The sequence below is a fragment of the Callospermophilus lateralis genome, chromosome 3, assembly GCF_048772815.1.
Source record: "Callospermophilus lateralis isolate mCalLat2 chromosome 3, mCalLat2.hap1, whole genome shotgun sequence".
NCBI lineage: Eukaryota > Metazoa > Chordata > Mammalia > Rodentia > Sciuridae > Callospermophilus > Callospermophilus lateralis.
Genome location: NC_135307.1, coordinates 6,336,385 through 6,345,437, shown reverse-complemented (window position 1 = coordinate 6,345,437; position 9,053 = coordinate 6,336,385). Strand labels below are relative to the sequence as shown.

Here is a 9,053-nt window from a genome sequence, read left to right as displayed (position 1 = left end):
TCCTGGTGAATGATCCTGTGTGGTTCGGTTTGGCTAGCATGGGGCTGAACCAGTCAAGTATAAATTAATGAATCTGAGAGTAGCCATTGTGGGAAAGATGGAGGAAAGCTGTTGGATTGATGATGAGATCTGGATCTGTATGAGTGAGGACTGTGAATACCTGTGGCATCTGAGATCCTTCGGTATCTCCCACCAAGGGCGATTTCAGAGAGTCTCAGAGAACCAGAGGCAAAGTAGGGCACGTGCCCATTTGTGGTGTTCTCCTGTGCCCTGTGTTTCTCAGAATGGATGTGTGCTGTGGACAGGAGGATGGCTCCATGGACTGGTGCCCTAAGGATCATGCTGAGGCAGAACAGCAGCACCGTGTGAGTCCTTCTCTGTGTTTCTGCTTGGGACAAGGTGGGATCTGTAGAGCTTGTGGTCAGTCCGTCGACACAGTGCTTAATGATTTAGAAAATAGCATGGTTGGACAAAGTGAGGACTTGTTGGGCTCGATGATGACTGCTGGAGGTGTCTGAGTGAGGACGGTGACTAACCTCTGGATCTGAGGTCCTTCCCTCACTGCGCTTGGGGGTGATGGCACAAAAGTGTCTTTGTGAGAAGAGAAAAGTGGGGCCCACCTTAATTTTTCCCCTCTTCTTTGCCCTCATGTTCTCAGATTGGGAAAGGCCAATGGAGAGGAAGATGGCTCCATGGTGAGATGTGATGAGCCTATGGTGGGCGGGGGCTGCAGAGAAGTGTGAGTCGTGGGCCGAGGTCCCCTCTTGGTGGGGTGGCATTCTTTGGGCTTTTCCTCATTCGAGTTGTGATTTACTCAGTGAATGAGTGAGAGAGTAGCCCCTTGGGAGAAAACTGAGGACCCATAGTGTATTGATGATGACTGCTGGAGGTGCATGAGGGTGGACAGTGACTTGCCTCTGGACCTGAGTTCCTTCCCTGAGTGCAATGCATGAGGATTGCAGAACAGTCTCAGGGTGAGAGATGCCAAGGGGGTTGCATGTCACCATTAGTTTTTACATTCTTTTCCTCTAATCCTCAGATTGGACGTGGCCTGTGGACAGGAGGATGGCTCCGTGGTCTGGTGCCCTTCAGACACTGCAGAGAGGAGCGGCCCATCAGTGTGAGTCCGGTTGAATGGTCGTGAGTGGGATGGATTGGGTAGAATGGTGACACTACTAATCAAGTATAAATTAATGAATCTGAGAGTAGCCATTGTGGGAAAGGTGGAGGAAAGCTGTTGGATTGATGATGACATGTGGATCTGTATGAGTGAGCACTGTGAATACCTGTGGCATCTGAGATCCTTTAGTATCTTCCACCAAGAGCGTTTGACCGAGAGTGTCAGTGTGCCAGAGGCAAAGTAGGGCACGTGTCCATTTGTGGTGTTCTTCTGTGCCCTGTGTTTCTCAGAATGGATGCGTCCTGTGGACAGGAGGATGATTCCATGGTCAGCTGCCCTTAGGACCGTGCTGAGGCAGAACAGCAGCGCCGTGTGAGTCCTTCTCTGTGCTCCTTCTTGGGAGAGGTGGGATCTGTAGAGCCTGTGGTCAGTCCGTCGACACAGTGCTTAATGATTTAGAAAATAGCATGGTTGGACAAAGTGAGGACTTGTTGGGCTCGATGATGACTGCTGGAGGTGTCTGAGTGAGGACGGTGACTAACCTCTGGATCTGAGGTCCTTCCCTCACTGCAGTCTGTGGTGATGGCACAAAAGTGTCTTTGTGAGAGGAGAAAAGTGGGGCCCACCTCCATTTTTGCCCTCTTTTTCGCCATCTTGTTCTCAGATTGGAAGAGGATGATGGACAGGAAGATGGCTCCATGCTCAGGTGTGATGAGTCCATGGTGGGCGGGGCCTGCAGAGAAGTGTGAGTCGCCGGCATCGGTCCCCTCTTGGGGGGGGTGGCATTCTGAAAGCGTCACCTTATTCGAGTTGTGATTTACTCAGCGAATGAATGAGACCTTAGCCCGTTTGTGGAAAAATCAGGACCCATAGAAATGGATGATGACTGCTGGAGGTGTGTCCCTGAGACAGTGACTTGCCTCTGGATCTTATTTCCTTTCCTGAGAGCAATGCTCGACGATTGCACAACAGTCTCAGGGTGAGAGATGGCAAGCGAGTGGCATATGTTTACTAGTTGCCACCTTCTCTGCCCTCTGCTCCTCAGATTGGACTTCGCCTGTGGACAGGAGGGTGGCTCCATGGTCCCGTGCCCTTCGGACCCTCTTGAGAGGGAGGGCACATGAGTGTGAGTCCTGGTGAATGGTCCTGTGTGGGAGGGTTTGGCTAGCATGGGACTGAACCAGTCAAGGATAAATTAGTGAATCTGAGAGTAGCCATTGTGGGAAAGGTGGAGGAAAGCTGTTGGATTGATGATGACATGTGGATCTGTATGAGTGAGGACTGTGAATACCTGTGGCATCTGAGATCCTTCAGGATAAACCAAGGGCGATTGACCGAGAGTTTCAGAGAGCCAGAGGCAAAGTTGTGCAAGTGTTTATTTGTGGTGTTCTCCTGTGCCCCGTGTTTCTCAGAATGGATGCGTCCTGTGGACAGGAGGATGGCCCCATATTCTGGTGCCCATAGGACTGTGCTGAGGCGGAGCAGCAGCCCTGTGTGAGTCCTTCTCCGTGTTCCTTCTTGGGACAGGGTGGGATCTGTAGAACTTGTATTTCCTCTGTGAACACATGGCTTAGTGAATTAGAAAGGAGCAGTGTTTAGAGAAAGTGAGGACTTGTTGGGCTCCATGATGACTGCTGGAGGTGTCTGAGTGAGGACGGTGACTAACCTCTGGATCTGAGGTCCTTCCCTCACTGCAGTCTGTGGTGGTGGCACAAAAGTGTCTTTGTGAGAGGAGAAAAGTGGGGCCCACCTCCATTTTTGCCCTCTTCTCCACCCTCATGTTCTCAGGTTGGACAACGGTGATGGACAGCAAGATGGCTCCATCGTGAGATGTGATGAGCCCATGGCGGGCGGGGGCTGCAGAGAAGTGTGAGTCGTGGGCCGAGGTCCCCTCTTGGTGGGGTGGCATCCTAGGGCTTCTCCTCATTCGAGTTGTAATTTACTCAGTGAGTGAGTGAGAAAGTAGCCCCTTGGGAGAAAACTGAGGACCCATAGTGTATTGATGATGACTGCTGGAGGTGCATGAGGGTGGACAGTGACTTGCCTCTGGACCTGAGTTCCTTCCCTGAGTGCCATGCACGAGGGTTGCAGAAGAGTCTCAGGGTGACAAATGTCTAGGGAGTGGCTTATCTCCATTAGTTGTCACCTTCTCTTTTCTCTGCTCCTCAAATTGGACTTGGCCTGTGGACAGGAGGATGGCTCCGTGGTCTGGTGTTCCTTGGACCCTCCTGAGGGGAGCTGCCCATGAATGTGAGTCCTGGTGAATGATCCTGTGTGGGAGGGTTTGGCTAGCATGGGGACTGTACCAATCAAGTGTAAATTAATGAATCTGAGAGTAGCCATTGTGGGAACGGTGGAGGAAAGGTGGAGGAAAGCTGTTGGATCGATGATGACATCTGGATCTGTATGAGTGAGGAGTGTGAATACCTGTGGCATCTGAGATCCTTCAGTATCTCCCACCAAGGGCGATTGCATCAATGTCTCAGTGTTCCTTGGGAATGTGGACTCATGTCTATTTGTTGCTATCTTCTCTGCCCTCTTCTTCTTATAATAGAGTTTACCTCTGGATCTGAGTTCTCCTACTTATTCAAATTCTGCTGTTATTAATTATCTTTTTATATATCTGTTCAGTACAGTTAATTTGTTTTCTTCTAGGGTTCCTGTATGTTCATTCTGTTCATGTAATTGAATCAAGATTCTCTTATCAAATATAGGTACATTTAAATGAATAAGATCACATGTTCTTCCATTATGAAAACATCTGCAGAGGTATGAAGTACTCAAAGGTCAAAGAGCAATCACTCCCACATGCTCTCTTTGGCTTAAGATGATCCTGCGAACATTGTCAAGATTGTAGTTTTGGCTCATTATTCAGTTTGGATTTATTCCCTTATTAAGAATCAGGGAAATAAATGTTGTAAATGACAGGGTAGCTGAGGGTGGTAGTCTGGCATCCATGGTGGATGTGTGCCTTCCATTATCACCCTGTGCTCTCTGTGTGGCTGTAGGACTCCTCCTGGATCACTGCTGTTGGCCCAAGTTTGGAGCTTGTGGATAACGTGAGTCCTGACCTTCACTCCAGCCCTCATGTGAGTGGTTTGCTTAGCAGGACACGTGGGTTGCCAAATGTGTCTAATTTCATCCAAGTGGGTCACTTGTTTTAGTCAACTTTTTCTTACTTTCCTTCTTCTTTTTTTTTTTTTTTAGGCTGCTGCAACTGACATGCCCTACAAGAACAACTTAGAGGTGGAAAAGTTCATTTGGAGCTCACAGTTTCAGAGGTCTCAGTCCTTAGATGGCCAAATCCATCGCCCTGGGCCAAGGGGTGACATTATGGTGGGAGCAGCCAGTGGAGGAAGGAAGCTGCTCAGCTAGTGGAGGGGTCAGGAAGCAGCGTGGGAGTGAGAGGGATGAACAGGAAGCACAGCCCTTCCAAGTTGTCCCCCCCTTGATTCCTCTCGTCCAACCATGACGCCACCTCCCTTCTCCTGAAATCATCCCCTCGTCCTACCACTCAGACTTGAACCAGTCGATTAGGTTTCAGCTTTTGTAATCTAATCATTTTACCTCTGACCATTTCTTCATTAATCCCGGAGTTTTGGGTAGACATCCCACATCCAAATCATAACACCACTCTACTTCAGTCAAGGTTGTGGTAGAGATAGGAAGCATTCAATTGTTTATTAAGAACTTAGGGTAATCAATGAAACAGATACATCATTGTTACAATGATTCCATATATAGAATCATGGCTTTTTTGTATTTTTTAATGAACAGACTTCAAATTATTGCCAGTGAATAATAAATCAATCAACAGACAGTATAGAAATGATGGGGAAAGAAGTACAAATCCAGAATTAATGATGACTATTGTTGACATGAATTGCAGTTAATGAATAGGTGTTTTTGCGACTCTGAGGTCCACTACAGAAGAAATCTGGTTCATTCTTTTCTTGGGGTTGCATATTTTTATTTTATATTTAAAATTGCAACAATGTTAGAAAGAATCAAGAATTAATGTAAGAATAAAAAGAGAAAAATAAAAAGAAGTTCCATTGGTATGAAGTTTACTATTGCTAATGCATATTAATGCTGAAGATAATATCAAATATAAATGAAAATTTTAATATCTGAGTGATTCTATATACACTAGGAATAATAAGTTCTTCATATTTTATTATTTATAGGCTTCACGAAGTAGTGAGTTAAAGACTGTCAACAGACAGTGTAAAAATGAGTTGAGGGCCAGTTGTGGATTGATGATTACCACTAGTGGTTTATGTATCTGGAACTTTGAGGTCCATCTCAAAAGATAACAAGTGTATTCTGTCTTTCAAATGACCCTATAGGCAGGTGTCAGAATATAGAATGTGTTTCTTTGGGGTATTGTGTTTATGCCATTAGTTTTACTTTTTTCATTGGGTCATTTACTTTTATCATTGAGAATCAGTAAAGATGAATACATTGAGGCATTGTTCAATCTATTAAAATATGTGGTGAGACAAGAAATACTCTTGATTCATATTGAAGTCAGTGTAGCCTGACATACCTGTCACCTGCTTGGTGGAGTGGACAGTGTAAAATGTTGACAGTGTTCAGTTTCTGGGTGGATCAGAAGTTTAACATTCTTCTTTTTTTCCTAATAGCAAATCAACTTCGTACGCTCCACAGTATCGCTCATTAAATGAGTAACTTGTGAAAGCCGAGCAGCAGGGATCCACGGCGGAGGGCCTGAGCTTTGCTGCCATCTCTTCTGGGGCACTCCTCAGGTTGGGCACCCTTGGCTGGTGTGAGTTCTCCTTGTTCACGCGCCTCTTGGTTGTGTCTGGGTGAGGAACTTGCAGACTACCGTGTGCAGGAGCCACGTGCTTGTCCCTGCTTAGGTTGTGTGTTCCTACGTGTAAGGACAATATGAACGAGAGTGCGTCGCCTTTGTGGTTAACATGGAACGGGTGTGAACATCGTGCTGAGGCACATGTGCCACGGGCAGAGGGTTGTAGTGACAGCATTCGTGTTTTGACACGGAGTCCACACGTGTGGGTTGGTGGTATCAATGCTTCTCTTGAATTTTTGTGAATCACAGTGTTGAAGACGTACTAGTCTTTTATGCAGTGGCAACCAATGGAGAGACGCCAATCCCAGGTGAGTCGCAACTGTGGTGCAGCTCAGCCAGGCCTGGGCGTCCCCGCAGAACACCATGGCTCATCGCAAAGCAACCGAGCTGCTTCCTCCTTTAGAAGTGATGCCGCAGACATGCACCAGGGTCGCACCAAGAGCTCGGTTCACTCTTGTGGACACGCATTTTTGTTTTAATGTTACAACTGAGTCAATGAAAAATCCAGTAACCCAATAAGTGCTTTTGAGTCGGGGTCAGCACTGTCCAACTAGAAAAGCATTTTGTGAGGCAGGAGAACCTTTTGTTGTATTGGAAGCGCTGACTCCCATTAGGGCCCGGACACTGTAAGGCTCTAATGTCTTTAGTGGAGGGTCAGGGCCCATGTTCCATGCTGGTGGCGCAGCTGACAATTGTCCATGCGAGGGAAGACACATTAAATGGCATCCCTGAGTGCCTGATGGACTGGCTAAGTGGAAGAATGCAAAGGCCAGCGCAGATGACGTCTCAGTCTTTTTTCCCTCAGCCTTTTTAAAAGACGGAGACGTCATCTGCACTGTGCTTTGCGCTCCGGAGAACGATCGTTGTGTGCGGTAACTATGGAGACCCGTGGGAGCAGTTCACAGCCACAGTTCTTCTCTTGGCGTCAGTGTGTTTAAAAAGTATAAAAAAAATATGATCATGGAAAGGAAACTTTGACCCGGGGATAAAAATTGGAGACATGAAAAACACCATGCTGATGAATGCAGAGAGAAATACTAAGGCTTATTACAGAATGTTTGTCGCTACGCGTGGTTATTACATAAGAAGATGTTAGAGAGAGTCCAGGATCTGAAACTTTTGTGACTCTTAGGTAATTATTTTTAGTGAGCTGATGAATTAATCAATAAAAATACAGATGAAGAAAGTGGTCACAGAGTCCGAAATGCCCCTGCGCTGGTGGCATGGGCGACGTGGGCCACGGGTTATTGCTATCTGGCGCTGAGATCAGCACAGTAGAAATCAGGTCTACCCTGGGCTGGGAAAACCCTGTAGGTCCTGGGATTGCAGCTGCATGAATGTCACATCAGACACACAAACAACACACCGATGCAGTCAGAGATGAAAAGAGGGAGGTTTATTCCAAATGTTCCTCTGTGTGGCCCAGGAAGGAGTGCTGTTCATGTAAGGGAGTGGGTAAGAGAGGGACAACAGTGTTACTCCTGGCAAGGAGTCCAAAACTGTTGATCAGTCAGTGTCATCGCTCTGGGTCCACTGCACGTTTCACCTTTGTTTCGGACCAGGAAAAGTACTCAAGTAAATACGAGATGGCTTGAACCACAGAGGTGGGACCCAGGCCTGGTGGGTAGGTGGGAGTCTGGATCTCACCTCGGCCTCCCTTGATCTGGTCAGAGTGGTCCTGGGGTTCACTGGGGCCCAGTGTCACGGCTACGAGCTCTGCGGTGTCTCAGGTGTGAGCACAAGTCACAGTTCCTGGCATGGCCTGGGCCTGGAAGGGGGTCCATGCCTCGTGAGCAAGTGGGCAGAGTGCCTAAGGCTGCCTTGGCCCAGTGACTGGCAGCTTGGGTCAGGATGATGAATCCTGTTTCAGGAAGTTTGAGCTCAACATAAAATAAGTCTGGTCTATTTATTGTTCTGTTGGAAATGATCCTCCAGCCAGGGGTTCAAAACAGTCGCCGACCCAGCTCTTGTGCTCTTGCGCCTCATGGCTGGTGATGAGATGAGGAGTGGATCAGTGGCATGAAGAGCTCAAGAAGTAGGGATGACGGAGCAGAGCTGTGCCTGGGCCAGCTCTAGCTCGTGGGATGCAGCCGGCTGCTGTGCCACGCTGCCTCCCAGCAGCTGAGACCCCTGCGCTTGTTGTTGTTGTTACTCTCTCAGAAATGTTCGAGCTTTCAGGGTTTACATTCTGGTTATCTGTGGTCGCCTGGCTATTTCATTACTAAACAGGAAAGCCATTTCTGTATGAGAGGCTGAACATGGCTTCCATGCTAAAGTCAGTGGTCCACATTGATCAGGAGTTGTTGGGCTCACCACCTCTGTTACCCAGACGCACTGTCCCTTGCACTTGAGTGATAGGCAGTGTACCTGGAGAGCCATTATCCCTGTGGTCCTGCCAGGGTGTGATGATCAGTTCGCTAGAAGGGAGAACGCAGGGGGGCCTTGGTGGAAGTGCCATGGGATAGATGTGATGGCTTAACTGGTTCCTGAGACTATGCTTCTTTCCAGAAAGAATTCTGGTTCTTATTAGATGGTAAGGAGAATGTAGACAGGCACGATATGGCTTATTTTCAGATTTCTGAGAGTTTAAACATTGTTGTGCTTCTTTAAAAGGGATGAAATAGGTGGCCCAACTATTTTATCAATAAATGGATAAATAAAGTAGGATACAGCATTATTCACGGCCTGAAATTGCTTTGGATCTTAGCATTTAAGTTAATCCGATCCTGCACGTGTGAAGTCCAGAGATTTGAGGGGTTCTGGGGGTGGAGGTGTTGAGCATGCAGCCTGCTGTAGGTCACTCCCATTGTGGATTGAGATGGTGGATTCACCTGCATCCATTTTAATGCAAAATTAATAACTGAGTAAATCTGACCACAAGGGGGTGCTTTTTTGGCCAATGATAAAAGGGATAGGACCCAAGTTTAAGGCTAACACAAACCTGCTTCCCTTGCCTTCATTAGAATATTAGAGTACAGCTGCAGTCTAGGGGAGTGCATTCTTTCTAACTCCTGCTCTCTCTACCCTACAACGGATCCTCACAGATGATGGTCTTGGCTGCCAAATCCCCAGTCAGCAGAGGGACCTAACAGGGGGTGC

General features: G+C 47.5%; 1 non-coding gene and 1 pseudogene across 1 annotated transcript; both read left to right on the top strand.

The window, feature by feature from the left end:
* The first annotated feature begins 4,973 nt into the window (after positions 1–4,973).
* Positions 4,974–5,045, top strand: LOC143396136 (small nucleolar RNA SNORD113/SNORD114 family). Its single transcript, XR_013091012.1, has one exon. It is a non-coding gene; the product is annotated as a small nucleolar RNA SNORD113/SNORD114 family (small nucleolar RNA).
* A 327-nt stretch (positions 5,046–5,372) lies between these two features.
* LOC143396137 (small nucleolar RNA SNORD113/SNORD114 family) lies at positions 5,373–5,424 on the top strand (annotated as a pseudogene).
* Positions 5,425–9,053: the final 3,629 nt, after the last annotated feature.